Raw genomic sequence first — 27236 nt, 5'->3', positions numbered from 1 at the left:
CAGTAAGATCACATCATCTGCAACGAGATTTATGGAATGTTTACTAGAACCAAATTGGAAACCAGTAATAAGGGGGTGTGAGCGTATAGTTTCAGCTAATGGTTCTATCATGAGGTTAAAGATGGTGGGTGACAGAGGACACCCCTGCCTAGTACCATTTGTTATATTAAAGGTTTTAGATAGAAATCCTGCCGATTGTACCTGTGCAGAGGGACACGAGTAGAGTGCTAATATGGCAGAAAAAATGTGGCCTGAGAAACCAAACTTCAGCAATACCGATTTCATGTATTCCCAATGCACCCTGTCGAACGCCTTCTCTGCGTCAATGGATAACAGCAGAGAAGGCGTTCTGGCCAGGCCAGCAGAATAAATTACATTTACAATTCTCCTCGTGGCATCAGAGGTCTGTCTCCCCCTCACGAATCCCATCTGGTCGCGTTGAATTAGTGTGGGTATGATATTGGTCAACCTTCTAGCTAGTAATTTGGCATACACTTTTATATCAGAGTTTAATAATGAGATTGGTCTAAAATTTGCAGGAGTGTTGGGGTCTTTCCCCGGTTTGGGGAGTGTGACAATGTGGGCCTTCAACATTTCTTGTGGGAATGTTGCAGAGGTAGCTGCCTTGTGGAATACCTTTTGTAAATGTGGAGTAAGGATAGACTGAAATAATTTGAAATATTAATTTGAAAAACCGTCCGGGCCCGGGGATTTACCATTGGGCAGGCTAGCTATCGTGTGCTCAATTTCTGTGACTGAAATTTCCGTGTTGAGGTCTTCAAGTTGTTGACTAGAAAGGGATGGAAGCTTTAAATGTTGGAGAAAGGATCACATTTTTTCTGTGGATGGTTGGGGTGTATCAGGGTCCTCTTTGAGATTATATAAAGAACTGTAATAATCCGCAAATTGATTAGCGATGTCTAGAGGATTAAACAGTTTCTGTTGCGTCGTGGACTTATATAGAAACGGGATTTTGGTCTTTTTGCGTGCAGCTTTAAGCCTGTTAGCTAAATACTTGCCTGCCCTGTTAGCATTGGAATAGTGATTAAGACGTAAACGACGCAAGTGTCTATCGAATTGTTGTGACAAATGTTCTCTTAACTTTTCTCTGAGTTGATTAAGTTTGTTAGTCAGAGCATATGTAGGGGTTTGTTTATTTAAGTTTTCCAGATCGTGAATCTCTGTGAAAAGGTTGTTTAAGCTTTGTGTGTGTTTTTTCTTTTGTTGTGCACCTAATTGGATAAGGACCCCTCTCATATAAGCTTTGTGAGAGTTCCAAAGGGTGTAAGGGTCAGAAACTGAGTGTTGGTTATCAGCAAAGAAGCCCTTAATATGTTGGGTTATGATGTCATTGGTGTCAGGTTCCTGTAACAAACGTACATTGCAGCGCCAGATAGGAGGTGAGGAGGAGACAGGTCCTTCCGATATGGCAAAAGATATTGCCGCATGATCAGACCAAGTAATATCATATATATTAGTGTCAGTTATTTGTTGCAATAACCACTTATCCGTCAAGAACAAATCTATTCGTGAGTAAGAGCAGTGTCTGTGTGAAAAGAAAGTATAGTCTCTCTCGTTGGCGTGGTAACACCTCCACGCATCAAATAGTCCTTCAGCTTGTAGAAGAGGTTGTAGGGAAGGAGTACCTCTAGATCTCTTAGTGGTTGTGTCTATATGTGGGTCTGGTACAGAATTAAAATCACCACAAATAAGAATATTACCATACAACATGGAGGCTGCTTTTTTGAGTACCATTTTGAAGAAGCGAAGTTGGTGATAGTTAGGAGAATACAGCGTAATCAGTGTGTATGGTTTAGAGTTAAGGTCTCCATTCAGAATTATATATCTACCTTTTTCGTCCAAGAGGATTTTCCTGAGTTGGAAGGAAACAGAATTACTAATCGCCAGAAGTACTCCACCTGTTTTACGTTCAGGATTACAAGCCAGAAAAATATGAGGGAAGTTCTTGTTAGAGCAGTAGGGTACTTTGTCCTTCTGAAAATGAGTCTCTTGAACACAGAGAATGTCGGCTTTTTGTTTTTTAGCTTCCGCCCATAGGGAAAATCGTTTAGCAGGGTGGTTTAAACCCTTGGCGTTTATGGAAACACAGTTAAGTACCATATTTCAAATGAAGAGTATCTGGATGTGTGGTGCAGGTACTCACCAATGATAGCAGTTTATAGCTCGGTTCGCCTCTGGGTAGTGAAGGCTGGGTATTGGGTTGTTTTCCATCCATGAGAGTTAGCATCAATGTTCCGGACTCATCGTATATATCGAGAGTAGATAGTAGAACGTAGAAGTAACTGAGCAGAAAAAACAAGAAAAAATAACCAAACAAAGAGAAAAAAACAGTCAAAATGGCATGTGTAAGAAAAGGATCTATAAACGATCCGCGTGCAGACATAGCTGCTATTAGACACTAGGGAGGGACGTGGAGCACTTGAGAGGCAGCTCCAGTCCCCGGAGAAAAACTTTTGGATTGTATTTCGTTAGGTCTTGGGACTCCACCGTTAGGATTTTTAGGAGATCGTTTACGAGTGACCACCTGCCATTCCTCAGAAATGTGTTGCAGGTTACTTGATGGTAGGCGAGATGAGGAGGGGTGTTCCATTTCCTCAGGACCTCTATGCCTTCTTCCAGGGTCGAGATCATGACCACAACCCCGTTGTGGGTGATAGCTAGAGTTGCAGGGTATTTCCATTTGTGTGGAATGGCATGATTTTGCAGGGCCTTAGTGATGGTCGCGAGATTTCTACGTCTTTGTAGTGTATGCCTCGATAGGTCAGGCAGCATCCGCACATCAGCATATTGAGGAGGTAACATGTCCAAGTTACGGGAGGCAATCAGTAATTTTTGGTAAAATAGGTGAATAATCAGTAATTTTTCTTTCACGTGGTAGAAGTGAACCCGCAAAAGGACATCCCTTGGTGTCTCAACAGGAAGAAACGAAGGCTTAGGAAGCCTGTGTATTCTGTCCACTATTAGGTCTTGGGCTGTGAATTCCGGAACCAACTAGAGAACATAGTTTGGGCAAACTGTAGTAGTTGAGCTGTTGGAACTGATTCAGGAATGCCCCTCAGTTTAATATTGTTTCTCCTGGATCGGTCCTCGAGGTCTGCGAGCTTATCTTTCAGCCATTTAATGTCGTCTCCCTGAGCCTCGTGTGCCTCTACCATGACGTTGTATGATGAAGCATATGTGCCCAGCTGCTGTTCCACCCTGTCCACCCTATTGCCTAGGGCCTGTACTGATTTCCGACAAACAGCGATTTCTGCCACTAAGTCAGCTTGTAGGGATGCCCTGAGAGACAGTAGCATGTCCTTTAGAGTGGATTCTGAGACCGGGGCATCAGTAGTAGGGAAGTCAGTGATTGGGTCCCTCACCTGAGTCCCTTGCAGTGCAGTGTGTGGTTGCGGCCTGCTTACCTCCATTGGAGCCTCAGGCTGGCGTAGCGGCCTATCCGGGGAGGACCTCCGTTGCTTGGTTTTCGCTGGGCTGCGTGTGGAAGGAGAGTGATTGCCTGAGGAGGATCCGCTATTCAAACAGGCCAGATCTGAGGAGATTCGGTGGTCCGGATTACGCGGATCAGAGGCATCGTTCGGCGGGAGCGCACGGGAGCCGTCGCCATGTTGGTGAGGCCTGCTGAGGCCTGAGGAGAAGTAAGTGTCCAGTTTGTGCAGCTGTGCTACCATCTTTCGCCGTTTACCCATATCGCTGGGTAGCTCTGAGCCCGGGCTACTTGGCAATGTCGGTGGTGTTAGCTTTCGGTGCCGGTGGAGTCCGATGTCGGCTGATTTCTCCGGCGGACGAGCGGAGCTCTCACGCTACACGTCCTGCATGGAGCTCGGTCGCCACGCCCCCTCCACAATTAATAATTTGACATACACATTTGCAATTTGCACAAATTAGTAGCAGGTGTGCGCCGTTAACTACCCCCTTTGATATACATTTATACTATTCACCCTTTAAGGGTGATTACAAAGGTAGTGGCAGCCCCTGTCCTTACCACTGGGGTACTTATTTATTTTTTCATTTATTTTAAAATAATTTTTTACTCACCTTACACTCCACTGTGTTTTGGAATTTTACACTTTATATATATTTTAACAGATTTAGGGTCCATAGCACACCTTTACCCCTTTGATTTTTTATTTTTTTTCAAAATAAATCCTAACGTTCATTGTAATTTGGTATGAAGAAACACCTCCAAAATATGAGGGCGGAGGACCACCCCCACATAGCCTGGCTGCTCACCTTATAGTATGGACCTCTAATTAAAAAGTAAAAATCGCGTGTTCCCTTTAGCAAGCCGGAATCAGCTCTCTGTAGTGGAGATTCAATATGGATCTTTCTTTCTCCTCTTTGGCTGAATAAATGCAGGTCAACAAACATAAAAAGGATCTGATTGTGTTCTCCATTTGAAACTTAAAGCAGTGTTCCACCCAAAAATGGAACTTCCGCTTTAAGAGAAGGTGACCCCCTGACATTCCACATTTGGCATGTAATTTTTTTTTGGGGGGGCAGATACCCTCTTTTCAGAGAGTTTCAGCTCCCACTTCCTTCTGGTGCACCCTCGGCACCGAAGGAAGATCCCCTCTCCCCCCTCCCTCTTGGAAGTCATCTGGGACACGTCACAGGTCCCAGATGATTGCACGGCTAGTCACGGCGCATGGTGTGGCTCTCGCATGTGCAATGGGTGCCTGACTGTGAAGCCACAGTTGGGCGCCCACAGTTACAATGCCGCAGAGCGGAGGGGGAGACAAGCGGGGCTTTGATCCCCTGCATCGCTGGACCCTGGGACAGGTAAGTGTCTGATTATTAAAAGTCAGCAGCTGCAGTATTTGTAGTTGCTGACTTTTAATTAAATTTTTTTTTAAGCGGGACTCCGCTTTAAGGATCACTTTATTAAAGAATTAAAACACTAAAAAGAGTAAGGGAACTCTTCGTACAAAATGAACAGGTGTACATGAATGAATGGACAGAGCTGGGTAAACTTGAAAACTTGTAGAACAGAAACGTTTGTTTTGTTTCGTTTAGATTTGTTATGTTACTGTAGCACCCTGGAGTTTAGGCAGGGTTGTTCCTCACAAATGTACTTGCCAGGAATAGTTATCCCGGTGGATTGTTAGAGATCTATTGCTTTCTCCCTATGTTGTACTTTTCCCTTCTACCACTTGGTGGCTGGGTACTTGGTGGTACTAGATACGAGAAGGGCAATGCAAGGTCAGATTATGGGTATATGGGGTATCTCAGCCAAGGGTAGGGGTTTTCTTGAATCTCTTGGCCTGCGGGCAGAGCCTATATATTCGAGTGGATTCAGGTGATTTGTGTTCTGTGTCTCCTGGATGGCTGTCTGGGTGGAAGTGTGTTGTATTGCCCAGGCTGCTAGGCTGGAGATTGGGCCTATACCGGGCACAGTTGGCTGCTAGGCTGTCTGAGGGCCTATCCAGAAGCAAGAGAGCAGTGTAGGGTTGGGACTACAGCTTGCAGTCCAACCAGAAGTGACTGTTCTGCCAGCCAGAGAACCTGGTGTGATCAGAGGTAGAAGGGAACCTGTCACCACTAAGGGACCAAAGGCCTAAATTGCCAGGGACCACAGTGAGTAACTGAAGCAAGTACCGGAGCAGCATTCTCACCAACCAGGGACGGTGAAGAATTGGGAAACTTCAGGGGGTATCAAGCCAGGGACCCAGCCAGCAGTGGTGCCGCTTGCAGAGCAGCCTTGTGTGTCAAGCCAGGAATTGAGCAGGCCAGTGGGGTGAAGCTTGAGAGGTATCTTGAATGCCAATCTAGGGACCCAGCAGGGGAAGGGGTGTTTGAGGAAGATACTACCGTGAAGACTGGAGGAGCTCAGGGGATTCAGTGGCGGTGAATCAGTGGGTCTAGTAAGAGACCGGGGGCTGAAGAACTACAAGAAGTGATAGTAGTGGAAGTGAAGAAACTGTTATGCTTTGTGTTAAGAACTGTTAAAGACTGTTGTCATAGGAGACAGCATTCCTGCACGTGCAGATGTTGCATCTTGCTGGATGCCTTTCCCTGCATGGTTGTCCTCCTTTTGAAGTCTCGGAGTCTGTCAATTGAACTTGAAACTACCTAAGGGTGTCCTGGTCCTAACCCTCCTTCCCCCAAAAAAGTTTGTTAAGAGAAATAAAAATCTCTATTGTATTCAAGAAGTGTTTGGTGCCCAATTACTTTAATCACCTCGCACCCACCATGCCTCAAAACCCACCATATACAGAAGAATGTTAGCTATGTCTGGCCCTGGAGGTCCTCATTAGACCGAAGGAGGCCCGGGACTTTGCTACATTAACTTTTAATTTTGTTCATTTTGTCTTGTTTCATTTATTCATTTTCTAATGAGTTCCACATTTTTGGAACAATTCAAATTTGGATCGGTTGGAAAAATGATCGACCAATCCAAATTCTGTGTAAAAAATAGCTGGTTGTTAACCACTTCAGCCCCGGACCAATAAACACCTTAAGGACCAGAGGTTTTTTTCCAATTTGGCACTGCGCTGCTTTAACTGGTAATTGCGCGGTCATGCAATATTGCACCCAAACGAAATTTGCGTCCTTTTCTTCCCACAAATAGAGCTTTCTTTTGATGGTATTTGATTGCCTCTGCGATTTTTTTTTTTTGCGATATAAATGGAAAAAGAGCGAAAATTTTGAAAAAAATATATATTTTCTTCTTTTTGTTATAAGAAAAATCGAATAAACTAAATTTTAGTCATACATTGAGGGCAAAATTTATTCAGCCACATGTCTTTAGTAAAAAAAATGTCAATAAGCGTATATTTTTTGGTTTGCGCAAAAGTTATAGCGTCTACAAACTAGAGTACATTTTCTGGAATTTACACAGCTTTTAATTTATGACTGCCTATCTCATTTCTTGAGGTGCTAAAATGGCAGGGCAGTACAAACCCCCCCCAAATGACCCCATTTTGGAAAGTAGACACCCCAAGGAAATTGCTGATGGGTATGTTGAGCCCATTGAATATTTATTTTTTTCGTCCTAAGGGATTGAATAATGCCAAAAAAAAAAAAAAAAAATTTTTTTACAAAAAGTTGTCACTAAATGATATATTGCTCGCACATGCCATGGTTATATGTGGAATTGCACCCCAAAATATATTTCGCTACTTCTCCCGAGTATGGGGATACCACATGTGTGGGACTTTTTGGGAGTCTAGTCGCGCACGGCCCCCCGAAAACCAATCACCACCTTCAGGATTTCTAAGGGTGCAAATTTTTGATTTAACTCCTCACTACCTATCACAGTTTCGAAGGCCATAAAATGCCAAAATAGCACAAAACCCCCCAAAATGACCCCATTTTGGAAAGAAGACACCCCAAGCTATTTACTGAGAGGCATGTTGAGTCCATAGAATATTTTATATTTTGCCACAAGTTGCGGGAATATTACAAACTTTTTTTTTTTGCACAAAGTTGTCACTAAATGATATATTGCTCACACATGCTATGGGCATATGTGAAATGACACCCCAAAATACATTCTGCTGCTTCTCCTGAGTACGGGGATACCACATGTGTGGGACTTTTTGGGAGCCTAGCCGCGTACGGGACCCCGAAATCCAAGCACCGCCTTCAGGATTTCTAAGGGTATACATTTTTTATTTTACTCCTCACTACCTATCACTACCTATCACAGTTTTGAAGGCCATAAAATGCCAAGATGGCACAAAACCCCCCCAAATGACCCCATTTTGGAAAGTAGACACCCCAAGCTATTTGCTGAGGGCCATGTTGAGACCATTGAATATTTTTTTTTGTCCCAAGGGATTGAATAATGACAAAAAATAAAAACAAATTTTTTTTTTTACAAAAAGTTGTCACTAAATGATATATTGCTCACACATGCCATAGTTATATGTGGAATTGCACCCCAAAATATATTCCGCTACTTCTCCCGAGTATGGGGATACCACATGTGTGGGACTTTTTGGGAGTCTAGTCGCGCACGGCACCCCGAAACCAATCACCACCTTCATGATTTCTAAGGGTGCAAATTTTTGATTTAACTCCTCACTACCTATCACAGTTTCAAAGGCCATAAAATGCCAAAATAGCACAAAACCCCCCAAAATGACCCCATTTTGGAAAGTAGACACCCCAAGCTATTTACTGAGAGGCATGCTGAGTCCATGGAATATTTTATATTTTGCCAAAAGTTGCAGGAATATTACAAACTTTTTTTTTTTGCACAAAGTTGTGACTAAATGATATATTGCTCACACATGCTATGGGCAGAAGTCAAATTACACCCCAAAATAAATTCTGCTGCTTCTCCCGAGTACGGGGATACCACATGTGGGGGACTTTCTGGGAGCCTAGCCACGTACGGGACCCCGAAAACCAAGCACTGCCTTCCGGATTTAAATATAAAATGCTACCAAAAAAACTGTTAGCGATCGCAGGGATCAGGCCTGACTCTGCGATCGCTGCAGTTATGTGTTTAGTGTTTTGTAAGTGACAGTGATCGATCGATACTGCACTTGGGTGGGCTTGGCAGAGGGGCAAAACGCAGGTGCTAGCAGGTATCTGGGCTGATCCCGCTAACAATGCGTTTTTTTGGAACCCTGAACTGCTGGGGACGCTAGTATAGATCTGATCAGATCAGATATTGATCTGTTCAGATTCTATACCACTACGGGAGGTGTATGCTTTGCGCGTGGGTGTTAGCGGTACTGGCACTAACCTAGCGCTGCCTGGGGCGACGCAGACCCTGACCCTAAAACCTAATTGATATCACCCGCCGGGTGATCAGGGGGTTAAACCTCTATTGGGTAATAAATGGTGGGTGCCCTGATGCTATAAAAAGCAAACTAACCACACTTATACGGTGATCAGTGGTGAAAAGGTTAACTAGGGGCAATCAGGGGGTTCACATTTTTATTAGGTAGTATATGGGGGTCCCTGGCGCTATATAAAAACCTGACGGGGAACCTAAATAACTAACTGGCTAACCAGCGTCACCAGTGACACTTATACTGTGATCGCTGGTGAAAGGGTTAACTAGAGGCAATCAGGGGGTTAAAACCATTATTGGGTAGTATATCGGGGTACCTAGCGCTATAAAAACCTGGCGGTGAACCTAAAAAAATAACTAGCTACCTAGCGACAGTAGCGACACTGATGCAGCGATCAGAAAAATGATTGCTTAGTGACACTGGCAAAAGGGGGTGAAAGGGTTAACTAGGGGCAATCAGGATGTTAAAACCATTATTGGGTAGTATATCGGGGTACCTAGCGATATAAAAACCTGGCGGTGAACCTAAAAAAATAACTAGCTACCTAGCGACAGTAGCGACACTGATGCAGCGATCAGAAAAATGATCGCTTAGTGACACTGGCAAAAGGGGGTGAAAGGGTTAACTAGGGGCAATCAGGATGTTAAAACCATTATTGGGTAGTATATCGGGGTACCTAGCGCTATAAAAACCTGGCGGTGAACCTAAAAAAATAACTAGCTACCTAGCGACAGTAGCGACACTGATGCAGCGATCAGAAAAATGATCGCTTAGTGACACTGGCAAAAGGGGGTGAAAGGGTTAACTAGGGGCAATCAGGATGTTAAAACCATTATTGGGTAGTATATCGGGGTACCTAGCGATATAAAAACCTGGCGGTGAACCTAAAAAAATAACTAGCTACCTAGCGACAGTAGCGACACTAATGCAGCGATCAGAAAAATGATCGCTTAGTGACAGTGGCAAAAGGGGGTGAAAGGGTTAACTAGGGGCAATCAGGATGTTTAAACCATTATTGGGTAGTATATCGGGGTACCTAGCGCTATAAAAACCTGGCGGTGAACCTAAAAAAATAACTAGCTACCTAGCGACACTAGCGACACTGATGCAGCGATCAGAAAAATGATCGCTTAGTGACAGTGGCAAAAGGGGGTGAAAGGGTTAACTCTAGGGGCAATCAGGGGGTTAAATCTTTATTGGGGGGTGATAGGAGGCTACCCTGGACCTAACACTAACTGCCCTGACAGTTTTTACTTTTACAACTGACACTGAATGAATTGATCAGTAAAGAAATGATCAATGCAATCAGTGACACTGTGACTGGGGGGGGGATCGGGGGGCGATCGGGGGGGGGATCGGGGGGGGATCGGGGGGGGATCGGGGGGGGTTTGTGTACCTATGTGTACCTATGTGTCAGTGTAGTGTTTTGGTGCACTTACTTTTAGTCTTCTCCTCGTAGTCTGGTCAAAAAGACCACCTCGAGGAGAATGACATCACTTCCTCCTTCCTGTGTAAACAATACACAGTGGGAGGAAGTTCGTCATTGGCAAGGAGCGATCGAGAGGGGGTGGCCAGAAACCAACTGCCATCCCCTCATCACGGATCACTCCCGGAGGGAAACGGACCGCCGTATCCAGCGGGAGGGGGTCCGATCGGACCCCCCACCCGCTGGAAGGCAGGCACGTACATGTACGTGCTTGTGCCTGCCTGTGCCATTGTGATGACGTACATTGGCAATACGGCGATCCTTAAGTGGTTAAGGAGCGGGCCAGGAAGCTGCCGCATCCTTAACAACCAATGACTCATCAGCTTTCAGTGGGTTTGCCCACTAACAACTGAAATGTAAAAAAAAAAAATGCTGGCAATGAAAAGTACAGAAAAAGGCAGGGTTGTGGGGGAAAGGCCCTTGTCCCGATTAACATGGGGACAAGGTGCTTTGGGGGAAACCCCCCAGCCCAAAGCACCCGCCCCCCCCATGTTGAGGGCATGTGGCCTGGTATGGTTCAGGAGGGGGCCACTTGCCCCTCCCCTCTTTCCTGTCTTGCTTGGCTACATGCTTAGATAACCGTCTGGTATGAATTTTAGGAGGGACCCTGTGCCTTTTTTTTTTCTTGGCATGGGGTTTCCCTTACAATCCATACCAGATCTGACGTGGCCATTCCTTAACGACCAGCTATTCTTAACACAGAATTTGGATCGATCGATCATTTTATTTTGACTGATTCCAAAATCCAATCATTCCAAAAGTTTGGAATTCGTTAGAAAAATTTATAAATGAAATGAAACGTAATGCAAGGAAATTCATTACTATTGTCATTCAGAGATTCCGATATATCCAAATCTCCAAATAATCAAAATGTTTTAGATTCAGACCAAAACTAATTGCACATGTCTAGGGTAAACCCACGGCTCACCGCTGATAAGACAATCTCCGGCTGACAGCTTGGGAGACAAAAAAAAAAGCAGATTGAAGCTGCTGAAGGCAAAAGGAACCCTTGCTCTAGCACACATAGTAATGCTCAGTGAGACTCAGTCCTACGCATTAGGTAGAGGGACCAACTTCATCAAAGAGGACCAAAGCCCTAATGAGACAAAACTTAAATAAACTAGCCTCAGCCCGCTCTCAAAAGACCGGCAGTCAGAATGGAACCGCCGTTGCCTAGACTACATGTAAACAGGGCAGAAAACCATTGTTATGGTCTGGCTGTTGACAAACAAATAATGGCAAACATGTAATAATATTTTTAGTATTTGTGTGTTCTGTTTGTAAGATAATAATTTTCCACTATTTTATTTGTCTGGCTCGGTTAACAGCGGGACAATACAAGAGGGTCTGCGCTACACAGGCCTATTTTTGGCATTAGTTCAAATACAAGTAATAATTTACCCCTAATGAACCACTAAAGCATGGCTAGGCATTGCACCTGACTCCATTGACATCGGAAAAGGTCTCACACATGTTTTTGCTCCTATTATCCACAGTCCAGCAACCCTCAAAGCTCCTTCAGTGAATAGCCGGCCTTGGTGTTTAACTTGACTGTGATAGTGTTGTACAAGCAGGGCAGTGACATGGTGCTGAGTAGGGATGAGCTTCGAGTTCGAGTCGAACTCATGTTCTACTCGAACATTGCCTGTTCGCCTGTTCAGCGAACAGTGAACAATTTGGGCTGTTCGAAGCAAATTCGAAAAGCCGGAACACCCTATACAAGTCTATGGGAGAAATCTAAAGTGCTAATTTTAAAGGATAATATTCAAGTTACTGTCCTAAAAAGTGTTTGGGGACCTGGGTCCTGCCCCAGGGGACATGGATCAATGCAAAAAAAAGTTTTAAAAACTGCAGTTTTTTCAAGAGCAGTGATTTTAATAATGATTAAAGTGAAACAATAAAAGTGTAATATTCCTTTAAATTTCGTAGCTGGGGGGTATCTATAGTATGCCTGTGAAGGGGCGCATGTTTCTGGTGCTTAGAACTGTCCCTGCACAAAGTGTAATTTGTGCAGGAAAAAAAGTCTTTTAAAATAACTTGCGGCTAAATTGTCGGCTCCCCGTAATACAGAGAACACTCAATGAGTGTTCTCTGCATTAGCCGACAATTCATTCATTCATTGATAAAAAAAAAAAAAAAAAAAAGCGTGGGGGTTCCCCTAAATTCAATTACCAGGCCCTTCAGGTCTGACATGGATATTAAGGGGAACCCCGTGTCAAATGTAAAAAAAAATTTATGTGGGGGTCCCCCCAAATATCCATACCAGACCCTTCAGGTCTGAGATGGATATTAAGGGGAACCCCGCATCAAATTTAAAAACAAAAATTGACGTGGGGGTCCCCCAAAAATCCATACCAGACCCTTTATCTGAGCACGCAACCTTGCAGGCCACAGGAAAAGAGGGGGGGACGAGAGAGCGGCCCCCCCTCCATCCTGAACCGTACCAGGCCACATACCCTCAACATTGGGAGGATGCTTAGGGGGTCTGTGACCCCTCAAAGCACCTTGTCCTCATGTTGATGAGGAAAAGGGCCTCATCCTCACAACCCTGGCCGGTGGTTGTGAGGGTCTGCGGGCGGGGGGGGCTTATCAGAATCTGGAAGCCCCCTTTAACAAGGGGACCCCCAGATCCCGCCTCCCCCTGTTTGAAATGGTAAGGGGGTACCCTACCATTTCACAAAGAAAGTGTAAAAATGGTTAAATAAGACAAACACACTTTTGAAAAATTCCTTTATTAAAAATAAAAAAAGATTCCAGCGGTGCTAATCCACTGTTGCTATCCAGCGATGAATCTCCGGGGTCCAGCGATGGCTGATCATATCCAGCGACGGGGGATCTCTCAGTCCAGCGCTGTCCATACATCCGTCTTCTGTCTCCAGTGCGCTGACGTTTCTTATATTAGGAGGGCGGGGCCACCCGTCACCTGACCCCGCCCCCTCTGACGCTGGTGAAGGGAGCCAGGGGTTCCCCAGTGACGTATGGGTGACCCCGCCCCCTCTGATGTAATGGAAACCTGCGTTACATCAGAGGGGGCGGGGTCACCCACACGTCACTGGGGAACCCCTGGCTTCCCTCTCCAGCGTCAGAGGGGGCGGGGTCAGGTGACAGGTGGCCCCGCCCTCCTAATATAAGAAACTTCAGCGCTGGGATCTCCGCAGTGTCTCCACAGTGGAGACAGAAGACGGATGTATGGACAGCGCTGGACTGAGAGATCCCCCGTCGCTGGATATGATCATCCATCGCTGGACCCCGGAGATCCGTCGCTGGATAGCAAGAGTGGATTAGCACCGCTGGAATCTTTTTTTTATTTTTTTATTTTTAATAAAGGAATTTTTCAAAAGTGTGTTTGTCTTATTTAACCATTTTTACACTTTCTTTGTGAAATGGTAGGGGTACTTTTGTACCCCCTTACCATTTCAAACAGGGGGGGCGGGATCTGGGGGTCCCCTTGTTAAAAGGGGCTTCCAGATTCTGATAAGCCCCCCGCCCGCAGACCCTCACAAACACCAGCCAGGGTTGTGAGGATGAGGCCCTTGTCCTCATCAACATGGGGACAAGGTGCTTTGAGGAGTCACAGACCCCCAAAGCATCCTCTCAATGTTGAGGGTATGTGGCCTGGTACGGTTCAGGAGGGAGGGGGGGCGCTCTCTCGTCCCCCCCTCTTTTCCTGCGGCCTGCCAGGTTGCATGCTCGGATAAAGGGTCTGATATGGATTTTTAGGTGGACCCCCACGTCAATTTTTATTTTTAATTTGATGCGGGGTTCCCCTTAATATCCATATCAGACCTGAAGGGTCTGGTATGGATATTTAGGGGGAGCCCCACGTCAATTTTTTTTAATTTGACACGGGGTTCCCCTTAATATCCATGTCAGACCTGAAGGGCCTGGTAATTGAATTTAGGGGAACCCCCACGCTTTTTTTTTTTTATCAATGAATGAATGAATTGTCGGCTAATACAGAGAACACTCATTGAGTGTTCTCTGTATTACGGGGAGCCGACAATTTAGCCGCAAGTGATTTTAAAAGACTTTTTTTCCTGCACAAATGACACTTTGTGCAGGGACAGTTCTAAGCACCAGAAACATGCGCCCTCTTCACAGGCATACTATAGATACCCCCCAGCTATGAAATTTAAAGGAATATTACACTTTTATTTTTTCACTTTAATCATTATTAAAATCACTGCTCCTGAAAAAACGGCCATATTTAAAACTTTTTTTTGCATTGATCCATGTCCCCTGGGCAGGACCCAGGTCCCCAAACACTTTTTAGGACAGTAACTTGCATATTACCCTTTAAAATGAGCACTTTAGATTGTGAACGTTCGAGTCCCATAGACTTTAATAGGGTTCTAAAGTTCACACGAAGTTTAGGTCTGTTCGCAGGTTCTGGTGCGAACCGAACAGGGGGGTGTTTGGCTCATCTCTAGTGCTGAGCTGGGAGAATGAGAGGATGCTTCTCGTTGTACTCCAAGGTAGCTTCTTTAAGGCGTCCTCCTATTCTCAACAGGTTACTGCTGTCGTTGGAATGGATCAAGTTTCCTTAAGACGCTGTCTTTAGGGATTGGCTTTTTGTTGTTAATACAGTCAATCTCTCTAGTAAAGGTCTCTTGTTGCACAGTGTAAATGATCAGATGTTTTGATTGCTCTAGGTCAGTCACTGAGTAGGTATTTTTACAGTGGTGCCAGCCTTTGCAGTTAGTCCTTTTCCCAAAGGAAAGGGTTATGTGGGATAAGGAAGTAATGGCTCTAATGAGTGATTTCCATGTGGAAAACCTGGAGAACGATGAGATTTTTTTTTTTGTGAGGCCACCATGATTAATGCAGACACTTGTGGACAACTTCTGCATCCTTGACTACATCTACCAAGCTAAAGGTCTCCAATTCAGAAGTGTTGTGTTCTGAATTGTACAGGAATACAGGGCCAGTAAACCATGTTGTGTCCTTAAGACAGTTGGCTGGGACAGCTCTGGTCGCTAGGTCTGCGGGATTGTTCTCAAATATCTTGCACATAAAGGTAAAGAAGTGATCTCTCATGTCTGGTTTTCTCTGGAAATTACGTTTGAGGGAGGCAAAGCATTTAAGGACTTGTTCCTTGTTGTTAGGTAGATACTGTCTATGGGGTCTAAATGAGAGAGGTGCGACCCAATTGTTTGACTCTTCCTTGGCTGTCTCCCTTTCCATTATTTGCAAGAAAAGTCTATCTTCAAAGGGCATTGCTACCTGCTGGTCTTCCTTTGTTCTATGAAAGACTGTACACCCTAGGTGGTCTGGGTTGCTGTCACAAGCATGGTCATCTGTGGCTGGGTCTACAGAGGAACAAGGTATGTGAATACTACCCAGAAGTTCTTTTGTGATGAAGCTGTTGTGACATGGTTGCAAGGAGGAAGGACGTCCTTTGTCAAGTACACTAGTGAACATGCTACTGACCGTGGTGGGTCTGTGCACAGTCTTTAGGCAGACGTCCCCTACGATGGCCCACCCCAGGTCAAGTCTTTGGGCAAAGGGAGCATTGTGGGGACCATTAATCTGTTCCCTTACTTTATGAACCTGCAAAATGTCTCTTCCCAGGAGCAGCATTAACTGAGCTTGCTCGTCATATTCTGGTAGGAGATGGGCCATGCGTTTTAGATGAGGTTGGTGAATTGCTGCATCTGGTGTAGGGATTTCTGACGGGTTGCCTGGGATCTGGTTGCACTTGAGTATGGTCGGTAAAGGTAGGCGAGTCCGACCGTCTATGGACTCTACACAGAAGGCGGTGGCTCTTCTCCCTGCCGTCTCAACAGTACCCGCACAAGTCTTTAGGGAGTAAGGGAAGCTTGGACCCCTGATACCGAAGGTGTCAAAGAATGTAGATTTAGCCATAGAGTGGTTGCTTTGGTCATCTAAGAGTGCGTACATCTTGACAGCTTTGTTCCTGTGACCCATTGGATAAGCTCTAATAAGACAGATCTTTGAACAAGACCTACCGCCCGCAGGATCTTTGCATACCTCAGTACACTGTGAGGTAACCACTGAGATGTTTGAACCAGTGTTCTCTTGCTCCCCGCCATGCTCGTTGGTATCGCTAGCTCGCTGGGTGGTCCAAGGAGCAGGGCCTGAATGTAGTGCTGAGTTCTGGTCTGTGTTGTCACACTCTGTGCATGATACACTAACCTTGCAGTCCTTGGCAAAGTGTGATGTGGATGAACAACACCTGAAGCATATGTGGCTCTCTCTCTTAGGAAGGCTTTGCAATATTCTAGAGATTTTTCCCTGAAGGTCCTGCATTTCAGTAGACGGTGCAGTTTCCTGTGTAGAGGGCACTGCTTGCTAGGATCTCCGACTTTGTCCTCTGGGTGAATGATGTTGGAAGACCTATAGGAAAAATCTGTAGGAGAAACATGAGACTTGTTCACTGTCACTGGCATCCTGTGCTGTTTGAAGCTAGGGGGCGTGGCTGATGGCAATATAAAGTCAAAGCTGGGATCATTCAGGAACTTAGCTTGCTCTGAAACAAAGTCTACAAAAACGTTGAATGGTGGAAATGGTACTTGGAACCTTTTCTTATGCTTAGAACCATATGTGACCCACCTTTGTTGTAGGTCATAAGGAAGCTTCAGAATTAAAGGTTTAACCCCTCTGGCCGCATCTAGGGAGGTGAGACCCGGCAGGTCTCCCTCCTTTTTAGCAAGAAGTAGTTCCTCTAGCAAGTCAGATAATTCCCGTAGTTTGTGATAACCCTTGCTAGGTATTCTGGGAAAGTCCTCAATCCTTTTAAAAAGTTCATGCTCTATAGTCTCTGTCGAGCCATAGCACTCTTCTAATCTGCTCCAAATCTTTTTAAGACCAGTCTCTGGTTGTTTTATGTTAATGTTCCTGATTCTACTGGCATGTTCAGCAGAGTCCTTCCCAAGCCATTGGACTAGGAGGTCTATTTCATTGGCGTGAGACAAGTCTAGACCTTTTATGGTATTTTGAAAGGACGACTGCCAGGCTTTGTAATTTTCTGGCCGATCGTTAAACTTTACAAGTCCTTTTGTGATTAAATCACATCTGGCGAAGAACTTGGCAAAGTCTGTCATAACTTGTTTGGTGTTAGAGCATATTGGCGATTCACTACTGTTGTGGGAGTGTGGTGTGCGACCATACCTGTCACAAGTTTCTGCTTTAGGCTATCTTGCTTGTATCATTGTGTAGTAGAAGGGTTATTCTGATGCTGGTTTGGAGGTTGAGGGTCGTGGCGTGCAGAGACGTAGGCTTGATCTGTAATGTGCTGGCAGGAGTTCTGCTGCTTGCAGCTCTGTGAAATTTGGTTGCTCTCATGCTCTGTTACCTGCAGTGCTTGGTTTGTTTCTCCTAGGATATCGTCTATTCCCTGTAGAGAAGAGGTATCGTAGGTTAATTTGAAGTGTTGGTGCAAGTTCTCTGAAGTGCTTTGCGAGGGATTCGGCTCTCCTTGTTCGGAGCCAAGCACATTGATGCGTTCACCACTGAGGCTCACAGCTACTTCCAGGGCTTCTGCTTCAGCTATGGCAATTGCAGCTTCCTTTTCTGTAGTGAGTTTCTCCAGTGCAACGTCTAGACGTGTTTATTCAAGCTTTATAGAGGCTTCCCTGGCTTCTAGTGAGGCCTTATCTTGTGCTTGCTTGGTTTCTATTGCGGCCCTATCTTGCGCTTGCTTGGCTTCTATTGCAGCCCTATCTTGCTCTTGCTTGGCTTCTAGCGAGGCATTTTCTAACTTCAACTGCATTTCTTGTTCTGCAAAGGTAGTTTGCGTCTTTGCCGCTTCGGCTTTCCCACGGGCAATGGCGGCTGCAACACTGGCTGTCATCGACTTACTGGAACCATAAACTAGTGATCTGGTTTTGAGTGAGGATGTGTTACTGCGTGACATGGCTGGTTGACTGAGTAGCGGCCTGTGGGAGCAGTAAGCATATAGGGCTGAAGTCTCTGTATGCTGCTTGGCTGTATGAAAGTGGCTGTATAGTCAATTGCAGACTGTAGCTCTTCCGTGTGGCCAAACCTCTTCCCCTTCTGCACTATCCGTAGTGTTCCTGGACAGACTTTTACTGTCCTGGCCTCGCCCCCCGTACTCCCGGAGTCTATGGGTAGCTATCCAGGCAGATAACCTTTTTCTGCGCACACAATAATTAATTGCTGTTTCTTGTCTGTGTCTTTTATTGGCACGTTGCAGATTTTAATATGCACGTGAATGACACATGTGATATGTGCAGGGGAAGCCTGACAACTCATGGGCCCCCGGGCAGTAGGAGATTTATGGGGCCCCCGGGCAATAGGAGATTATGGGGTCCCCAGGCAATAGTAGATTATGGGCCCCCAGGCAATAGGAGATTATGGGGCACCCAGGCAATCAGAGATTATTGGGCCACACAGTATGCACACACACAGTATACAATCACACAGTATACACAGACATGTTTCTATTGGCTGAGAAGGTACTGGAGAGGTGGGGAAGCTATAATCTCAGGATTTTTAGACCAAAAGGATGTCCGTAAGGGATATTTCAGAGACAGATGTAAAAAAAACACAGATTGTTACATACTGTCCCTGGTTTTACTGAGGCTGGCAACCCTGATGGGGCGCCCTAGTGGCTGAATGGTCAGTCCGCCCCTGGATATGCGGTAAAACTGAAAACAACAATAATATTATAACATTACCATACAATAGTAAACACCATATAAAATAATAACTAAAATGACTACTGTATTCATCGGCGTATAACACGCACAGGTGTATAACACGCACATTCATTTTAAGAGGGAAGTTTCAGGAAAAAACTTACATTTTTGTATTGGCGTATAACATACACACGCTATTTGCACCCGATTTTCATGGTGAAAAAGTGAGTGTTATACGTCAATAAATACTGTAACTCCTTTCCCTGATAGCTTGTGGAGGAGGAAAAAGAATATTGCTTACCTCCGATACCATGGATGGGGAGAGATAGCATCTAGGCTGCTGCCATGAGATTGAACATGTTTATCCCTCTGGCTGTTTCACTTCCTGACTAAAGAGGATATGACGATTTTTACATCACTTCCTAAGTGGCTGGATAATTTCTCTCATAAACTATATTAATGTTAGGCCAGTAGGTGGCGAAAGCGTAACAGCTAACCTACAACAAACATAATTTATAGCTTAATAATGCAACAACACAATAAATTAAATGACAAGGTAATTCTCTTTTCTGAACCTCAGGAGAGAGAACGGTATCCTGGAGACATAACACTTCACCTTTTTGCCATGCAACTAGGCACAAGGTAGATTCACAAAGCCAGGTGCACACATACTTCCGCTTGTTGTCTTCAATAATCAGTCTAGGTGTTTTGTTTTATTTATTTTTATTTTTGGAGAACTTGGATAGGGAAGGGGATTTAGTGGGATACTCCAAAAAATAGAGCTATTAACAGTTGCGGACTTCTAGCCAATCTCTCCGTTAAGCTCTTCAGGTACCAGCCAGTTACAGCAGACTGTTTAGCTGTCTAAAAATAGTTGAAGTGAGCAAAGTCTTATGCAGCAGCAACAGTGAAACAAGATCTTCAGAAGACTAGCCAGTGTTCCCTTTGTTCAGACCCTCTGCTGACTGTAAAGCACATCAAAAGGAGTTAAAAGCACATGTCTATAGATCCTTTATGTTGTCTGTACTCATAAAATGTCCAAGGACAGCTCCCAACTTTCAAGCGAGTGATATCAGGCCAGATCTTGAATAGACAGCCCCTTTAGCCAGCTCCCTGTAGAACCAAGGTCACTCTCTTTAGCTTCAGGCCCTAAGGACTCCCACCTGAGGTCATGGGGCAGCACAATCTTTCTTAATACAGGCCCTCAGGTTGCACACCTGAGGCCAAATAGCAGCAAGTACCGGGGAGGCAGCGCCTTTCCACCAGCCTGGTGCAAACATCTGCTAGGAACGACCAAAATTTGTATTTCATAATTCTGAATTGGTTGTAGGAGCAGCAAAAAAAAAAAAAAGTCAGAAGTCAAAATATTGAAATTGTTATTAAAAATCTCTCCTTTTATTTGCTTTAATTTTTAAGGAAATTAGAGGCATTAGAGTCCCAAAATGCCCCATTTTAGTACAAAAAAAAACATACATAGGGTCTATATCATTTTATATGGAATTGATTAACACTTGAAATATTAAAGTATAATTAAAAAGGTAAAAAAAATCTAATAAAATACATATTTCTAAATATTACAATTATATAATTTTTAAATATATGTATTTTCAATATATTCCTAAATATTTCATATATATATATACTCTTTTTTCATATTAACTGATATTTTCCTACACGTGATATTTTACTTAGCCCTGAAGAAGGAGGCATTTTAAGACCTATGAAACATGTTGGTTTATTTGTCCTGAAATCAAAAGTCATAATATTTGAATTCTGTGTTTGGGCCTCGTACATGTCAACTTATTCTGATTGTTAGAAAGTGATTATGGAACAAAGAAGAAGTACAGTATTTTTAGGCAATACAGATACTCCTTGTTATATATTGTATTGTCCAGTACAGAATTTTCGTTTGTGTTCTGTACTTATGCAAATTAAAACAATGTTATTGAGCTGGAGTTTTGTGTTTTAGACCTTTTTTTCACAATACAGTGCAGTAGTTAAGAATGCTTAAAAATTGGATTTTTGTACTCACCATAAAATCCTTTTCTCTGAAGTTCATTGACGGACACAGCTCCTTTAATTCTTGACCTTAGGGTTATCACGCCACTTCAGGAGAGGACTAGTCAGAACATGTACACACATGTAAAAACAGCAAGACTGCACAGCACCGCCCAGGGGGCTGTCCCTCTGGCTGTAACTACTCACCCTGCTTCCTGCAGCTCAGTTAGTCAAAAAGCAGTACAAACATAAATAGGAGGGGTGGGTGCTGTGTCCGTCAATGAACTTCAGAGAAAAGGATTTTACAGTGAGTACAAAAATCCCATTTTCTCTTTCGTTCATTGATGGACACAGCTCCTTTAATTCTTGACCTTAGGGACGTCCCCAAGCAGTGTCGAAAAAATGAGGGGTGAAAACAGCAAAACATAACTTCACCCACAACAAAGGGAACACCTCAACAGAGGAGTCGCCATCTTAAATGGTCACCATCAAAACCAGTGGCCAACTTGTGCATCAAAAGATGCGTTGCAACAAACTAGTAACTTAAAGGGATTGTAAAGTGAATTTTTTTTTTATTTAAAATAACAAACATGTTATACTTACCTCCACTGTGCAGCTCGTTTTGCACAGAGTGGCCCCGAACCTGCTCTACAAGGGTCCCTCGGCGGCTATCTCTGCTTCCTCCCGCAGATGCTTCTCACGTTCATGCGAGCTCCCTCGCATGGTGAGAAGCATCTGCGGGCGCGCTCCCGTGATACAGCCGGCGGCTATAGCTGCTTGCTGTATCACTCCGCGTCAGTGGATGTGATTGACAGCAGCGCGAGCCAATGGCTGCGCTGCTTTCCATCCATCCACTCCAGCCAATCAGCGGCCAGGCTGAATGGTGGAAAGGACATGGGGGGACGAGAGCGGGACTTTCGAGGGGTGAGGTAAGTAAAACGGGGGGGCTGGGGGCGCAGGCACTGTCAGATGTTTTTTCACCTTAATGCATAGAATGCATTAAGGTGAAAAAACATTTACCTTTACAACCCCTTTAAGGAAAGTGTAATTGCAATCTTACACAGCCGCCTGCAAACCCTTGCAGCCAAAGCAAGCATCCGAAGATGCGCTTACGTCAACTTTGTAGAATTTAGTGAAAGTGTGAACAGACGACCAAGTTGCCGCCTGTCAGGGCTGGCTTAGCCCTGCCTTCTCTGGGCTGGCTGCTCAGCTGTCGGCTAATTGTCAGCTCTCATCTCTTTCCACAGTTACCAGCTGTTCCTGATCCTGTTCATCTGACCTGCCTTTTTAAATCTGTCCAGCTCACTTCATCTCTGCCTTTGCCTTGGTCACATCACTAGAAACCATCTCCTGTGGTTCTGTTTAAAGACTGGATTGCTGACATCCCTTCTGGCTCCTTACCCTGCTTGATGTTGCTCCACTTGGATCCCTGACTTATTACCCGATCCGGTTACTGGACTCTGGCTATGCTTTGACTATGCTTACTCTATTTACCTTTTTATTTTTTATTAATAAACAAGTGTGATTTAATTATACTTCTGTCTCGGTCTGGTTCATGGTTTCAGACACCGCCTTACACACCTGGGAGACAGATGCTTGATGTCGGAAAGCCCAGGAGATCCCAGTTGCTATGGTGGAATGAGCCATGACAGGAAAAGGGGGCACCCGCCCCTTTAGGCTATAGGCCTGAACCACGATCTGTCTGATCCATCGAGAAATGGTGGACGACGAGACCACCAGAACTTTTTTTGGAACAGCCAGAGTCTGACTTCCAGAAGGGAGCCGTAGCAGACAAATACACCCGTAAAGTCTGGACCACGTCCAGGGACTGTAAGGCAACCTCTTTTGGGTGTGTCGGCTTAGGACATAAAGAAGGTAACACAATGTCCTAATTTAGATGGAATGCCGTAACCACCTTTGGAATGAAAGAGGGCTGCGGACGTAGCACCGCCTTTTCCTTGTGGATGACCAGGTAGGGAGACTTGCACGACAAGGCCGCTAACTCAAAAACCTTCCTGGCAGATCTAATAGCCATTAGAAAAAATACTTTCTGAGAGAATGTTAACAAGGGACTCTCCCTGATGTTCTCAAATGGCGGTTTCTGAAGCACCGATAGCACCAGATTCAGATCCCATGGAGGCAGCAGTGGTTGAACTGGAGGGACTACGTGTCGAACTCCATGCACAAAGGTACTCACCAATGAGTGAGTCGCCAAGGGGCATTTGAAAATGACAGCCAAGGCTGATATCTGTCCCTTGATGGTGCTTAAGGCAATTTCCTGCTCCACTCCTCGCTACAAAAACAGCAGGATCCTGGAAACTGAATAAGTGCGCAGACACCACTCCTTCTGCTCACACATGGAGATGTAAGCCTTCCATGTACAATGATAAATCTTCTGAGAAGAAGATTTCCGTGCCCTCGGCATAGTGGAAATTACTGAGTCTGACAGACCTTGGTCCTTTAGCACCTGGTTTTCAACAGCCATGCCATTAAAGTGGTTGTAAACTCTACCCCACAACTTTGTCCCATGTAAATCAGCATAAAAAAACATAATGAACACTGCTTGTCAATATCTCCTTACTTGCTTAGTATTGTAATCTTTTTTGTTCTATAGAATGACCTCACTGAGCATGCCCAGATCTCCCCTGATTTATGGCACGCTGTGTACTTGTCTATCTATTATCAGGACTTCCTACGACACACAACACTGAAATCCCAGGAGACTGCAGAATCAGAACTTCCTAATATACCACATGTGACCATGTGACATCACATGCAGGGTAAACCAGGGCATCGGACAGCATTACTGCAGTCTTATCAGCTTCAGCTTATAAGACTGACAAAGGCAAACACTAGATAATCGGCACAAGTAAATACTATGAAATAAAACAAGTCAGCTATGAACAGGGAAGCAGGGTTGCCATAGAAACATTGGATTGAGAAGGAGGCTTGGTTAACAGTACAGGAAGTGCTCAATGTAAGGGCGGAAATACACTCTACTGTGGACTCAGAAAACAATACTTAAGATGGCGCTGCCTAACCCCTGGAAACAAGTTTTTTAAAGTTTCTTTAAACAGTAAGTAATATGCGATTTGGGCTGGATTACAGTGGCTATAGTTTGATAATTACTTCAGAGTGGGAGAGTTTACTTCCTCTTTAAAACTAGCAATGGTAAAGCAGGATGAAGTATTGGACCTTGTGCTAGAAGGTCCTCTCGCAGTGGTAGCCACAAAGGAACATCCGCCACCAGTCATACTAGGTCGGTGTACCAAGGACGCCGAGGCCAATTTGGGGCAATCAGAATTACTGGAATCCCCTTGGCCTCCACTCTGTGCAGCAGATGTGTCTGACGCGTCCACCCAGGGATCTCTTGTCCTGGACACAAACCTCTGCACCTTCCGATTGAGCCAAGAGGTCCACATCTGGCGTGTCCCACCTTAGGCAAAGAAGCCTGAATACCTCCGGATGCAATGACCATTCCCCTGGGTCCAGCATCTGATGACTTATGTAGTCCGCCTGCCAGTTTTCTACACCCGGGATATACATGGCTGACAGGGCCAGCACGTGTCGTTCTGCCCACTAGAGGATGTGAGTGACCTCCCGTGGTGCAGCTGAGCTCCTTGTTCCTCCTTGATGGTTGACATATGCCACCACCATGGCATTGTCTGACTGGCAAAGTCTGATCGCCCAAAGCTCAAGCACACTGATCGGCAGTTGGGATTCTTCCCGCGACCAAAGGCCCTGGGCTGACTGTACTCCCAGCACTCCCCCTCCAACCGGTCAGGCTGGCGTCCATTGTGATTACCATCCAATTGAGAAGAAGGAACAATCTCCCAGACCGAAGGGCCAGAGACCTCAGCCACCAGAGAAGGGAATCCCTGACTAAATGGCTCACCCGAATTTGACAATCCAGGGATAATGGAGATTTGTTCCATTTTGACAAAATCTCCTTCTGCAAGACTCAAGAGTGAAATTGAGCATACGGTACTCGAAAGTGGCTACCATGAGGCCCAGAATGCTCATGCAGAAGCGCATCGACGACCACCTGCAACAACAACTTCACCGCAGCTTGAAGAGTCTGCAGCTTGTCTGAAGGGAGAAAAACTCTTGTTTCTGAGGATTCTAACAGCAAGCCCAGGTACTCCAGGCGTTGAGTCGGCACTTACACCGACTTCTTTAGATTCAGCACCAAACTAAACTCCTGGAGAGTCTGCATGGTGATTGCTACATCCTCCCTTAATTCTGAGGCGGAAGCTGCTCTCAGAAGGAGGTCGTCTAGGTAACCCAAGATTGCGATCCCACGTTGCTTTAACAGCGCCAGAATTGGAGCTAACACTTTGGTAAAGACTCGGAGTGCTGATGCCAGGCCAAAAAGGGAGAGCCGCAAACTGACAGTGCTCTTCCTCATCTGCTGAAAGGCATATGGGTACATGTAAATACGTGTCCTGGATATCCAGGGGTGCCAGGAAGTCCCCCTGATGGAGTGCAGTGACCACAGAGCAAACTGATTCCACCCTGAACCTTTGCACTTTCACAAAGCCTTCAAGTCCAGGATTGGACTTACCCCTTCCTTTTTGGGGACTAAAAACTGATTGGAGTAGAATCCCTGAAACTTTTCCAGTGTCGGTACAGGTACTATCACCCCACGCAGTAGCAGGTCCCATACTGCCCCGAACAGGGCTTCCTGACGAGCTGGATGTAGAGGTAGGTTGGAGGGAAAAAATCTGTTTGGTGGACAAGAAAGAAACTCTATCTTGTATCCCGATTAATCCAGTTTGCAAACCCGCTGGTCAGACAATAGAGAGGTCCACCGGGCTGCAAACTCCCAAAGGCGACCCCCCCACCCGAGAGTTGGGCAGAGGGAAACCTTCATGCGGTAACATTTTTGTTTGCAGACTTGTTTGGCTTGCGAAACCAGGGACACTTTTGTCCTTCAGCAGGCGCCTTGTCAGTCTGGGAACGCTTACCTGCCGACTTGGGCGGGTGCAAAAGCTGTTTCTGAGCAGAAAAAGAGGGCCCTTGCCTACGGCGTGGCTCCTTACCCTTCCTGGACTGTGGGAGAAACGTGCTCTTCCCACCAGTAACATTTTTAATAATGTCATCTAGTGAAGCTCCAAAAAGCCTCTCACCTTGGAAGGCCAAATCCACCAGAGCTTTTTTTAGATGCCCGGTCCGCAGACCAGCATTTCAGCCAAATCAGGCACCATAGCACCACTGCTGATACTGATGCTCTAGAGAGCAGGGGGACCGTATCCAGGGCCACATCACAGACATACGTAAGGCCATGCACCAACTGGTCTGCTAGCTCTATGCAGACTGGGGGAGACTGTTGCTTCTCCAATTCATGGTTCAACAGCTTTTCACATTCAGTAAGCATCTGCGACACCAAGGCCGTGGCCAGCACAGGTCGTAACGCTGACCCCACTGCCGTAAACAGGGACTGGGCCACTGCTTCGGCCCTCCTGTCAGCAGGATCCTTGAAGGCAAGAGTCGGAATCATGGAATCGTGGTTACTTTATTTAACCTGGATACCGGGGGGTCAACAACCGGAGGAGACGTCCATTTTTTCAGGTGGCTCTCCTCAAAGGCGTAACGCACCGCCATTCTTTTTGGGGCTGAAAAGGCCCGCTGTGGACTTCCCCATTCCTTGTAGATGAACTTAGCAAAATAAGTCAAATACGGAAACACCTTAGGTGCGTGGGCCGGATTGCGGGACCCAAAATGGACCGCCACCTCAGCAGAGGTTCCTGTTGTATCCTGTATCCCGCACTCCTACTAGCACTTTTTCCTGTGCTAACCCGGACACCGAGTCACTCACTCTCTGAATGGTCCTGGTCCGCATCCTCTGACACATCAGAACAGGGGCCGCCAGTCACCACAGGACCCGAGTCTGAATCAGAGCTCTCCCCAGAAGATGGGGGGAAGGGGGCATTTTTTACACCCCTTGCACCCGCATAACGCTTCGACCCTGGCAATAAAGGTCTCCAGGACCACCGACAAAGAGTTCATAGGCACCGCATTTTTTGCAGGTGAGCCGGTTGCAATAAAAGGGATGTCTTGGGAAGACATCATGCCCAGTCACACAGAGGCCCCAGCAGGGGGAGGAAGGAAGGAGGGATAGGGAGAGAGGAAAGGGAGAGTGAGAGACCCCCTAGTCAACCTCCCAGGGAATTCCAAGCTGCTCTATCCCGCCGAGGCAGGAAGAGCCATACTTACCCTTCCTGTCAGGATTGCTGGACGCATTCCACCACAGACCCATCACCCGAGCAGTACGGGGTGGCTGCTGGCCATGGCACGCTATGACACTGACAGCCATAGCCTGGTCATGTGTGCCCAGAAACATATAGCTCACCGGCCGCC

General features: G+C 45.6%; 1 protein-coding gene across 1 annotated transcript in view; it reads left to right on the top strand.

The window, feature by feature from the left end:
• LOC143943369 (NACHT, LRR and PYD domains-containing protein 3-like) overlaps positions 1-27236 on the top strand; it is a 197644-nt gene that overhangs the window by 2603 nt on the left and 167805 nt on the right. The gene's annotated exons all lie outside the window — the stretch shown is intronic.

Source organism: Lithobates pipiens, unplaced genomic scaffold (assembly GCF_037356315.1).
Source record: "Lithobates pipiens isolate NorthernLeopardFrog02 unplaced genomic scaffold, aLitPip1_a1.2 Scaffold_30, whole genome shotgun sequence".
NCBI lineage: Eukaryota > Metazoa > Chordata > Amphibia > Anura > Ranidae > Lithobates > Lithobates pipiens.
This window is presented reverse-complemented; position numbering and strand designations above follow the sequence as displayed.